This window comes from Zea mays, chromosome 9 (genome assembly GCF_902167145.1).
Source record: "Zea mays cultivar B73 chromosome 9, Zm-B73-REFERENCE-NAM-5.0, whole genome shotgun sequence".
In the NCBI taxonomy this organism is placed as follows: Eukaryota; Viridiplantae; Streptophyta; class Magnoliopsida; order Poales; family Poaceae; genus Zea; species Zea mays.
The window spans coordinates 70,964,760-70,966,382 of NC_050104.1; the positions used below are offsets into that span (position 1 = coordinate 70,964,760).

General features: G+C 42.1%; 1 long non-coding RNA gene across 1 annotated transcript; it reads right to left on the reverse strand.

Moving 5' to 3' along the window:
- On the reverse strand, window positions 1–293 carry LOC103638485 (uncharacterized). Its single transcript, XR_558833.2, has 3 exons — window positions 268–293; window positions 114–191; window positions 1–35 (listed from the first exon to the last, which is right to left on the reverse strand). It is a non-coding gene; the product is annotated as an uncharacterized lncRNA (long non-coding RNA).
- Window positions 294–1,623: the final 1,330 nt, after the last annotated feature.

Here is a 1,623-nt window from a genome sequence, read left to right on the forward strand (position 1 = left end):
GTCGGACAAGCACTCCACGGCTGTGGATTCTTGATCTTCAGTAGAAAAAGTTTACCTGATCATATTTTGAACTACATGGTTATCTACCGATTGATGCTCATGATTGGACATACCAGCCACAGTAGTGGGAGTTTTAAGACCATCCACCAAGGAAGATTGTTGTTCCTCCATATTTGCATCTTGTATGTTTTCTGCAGGGTTGAGAGTCAGAGTTAGACATATTGGTATTAGCATTTGTACCTCACTAAAATATCATAAAAGGATCACCTGTTTCAGTTTCAGTCATAGCCTCGAACACAATTAATAGTTCACTGTAATTCACTAAGCATGCACTCAATTTTCAAGGTTAGCTGTTTAATAGTTCACTGTAATTCACTATTCCAATCACTGTTAGATGTTTCACTAACGATTGAGTACACTAAGCATGTAACAGTGAACTATAATTAATAGTTAGTGAATTAATTTGTCAGCGAGCCTTTGAGTACATGTTTAATAGTTCACTGTAATATCATAAAAGTATAATTCACTAATCACGGCGCGAAACAAGGCGTCAAACACTATCAGTTTATAATTCACTAACGATTGAAATAGTTCACTGTTACGCGAAACATCTAATATAATTAATTGAAATATCAAGTGGTGTGATCAAAGCTAAAACTTAGCAAAGAAAGAGGTTAAAACTAAACAGTGAACTGAGACACCATAAGCTTCATGTTTGATCTGTGATTAATGATTAATATGGTTCATACAGGAGGGGTGAAGAATTAGATAAAAATGAATGGATAAAATAAGTAAAAGGAGTTCCATTTGTGGGCTTACAATCCCGTCGAACAGTTCGCCCCCATTGACAAGCTGAAGCACCATGTAAATCTTGGTCTTGCTAGTGAGAGCACCTAGAGGGGGGGTGAATAGGTGATCCTGTAAAAACTTCAAACTTAAGCCACAAAAACTTGTTAAGTGTTAGCACGATTATTGCCAAGTGGCTAAGGTGAAGTCTCAACAGTCTCAACAAAACACAGTACCACAAGAGAATCAGGCACAGAGTGACACAGTGGTTTTATCCCGTGGTTCGGCCAAGACCAACGCTTGCCTACTCCACGTTGTGGCGTCCCAACGGACGAGGGTTGCAATCAACCCCTCTCAAGCGGTCCAAAGACCCACTTGAATACCACGGTGTTTTGTTTTCCTTTCACTATCCCGTTTGCAAGGAATCTCCACAAATTGGAGTCTCTTGCCCTTACAAGTATATGATCACAAATGAAACACAGAGTAAGGGAGGGAAGCAACACACACAAATCCACAGCAAAAGCGCACACACACGGCCAAGAATCGAGCTCACAAGACTATCTCAGAGTTCTCACTTAGAACGGAGCTCGAATCACTTAGAAACACAAACGAATGCGCAGAGACTTAGTGTGGATGATCAAGAATGCTCAAAGGTTGCTTGTATTTCTCCTCCATGCGCCTAGGGGCTCCTTTTATAGCCCCAAGGCAGCTAGGAGCCGTTGAGAGCAAATCCGGAAGGCCATCCTTGCCTTCTGTCGTCGGGGGCACCGGACAGTCCGGTGCACACCGGACACTGTCCGGTGCCCGATTTGTTTCCTTAAACGGCGAAGACGACCG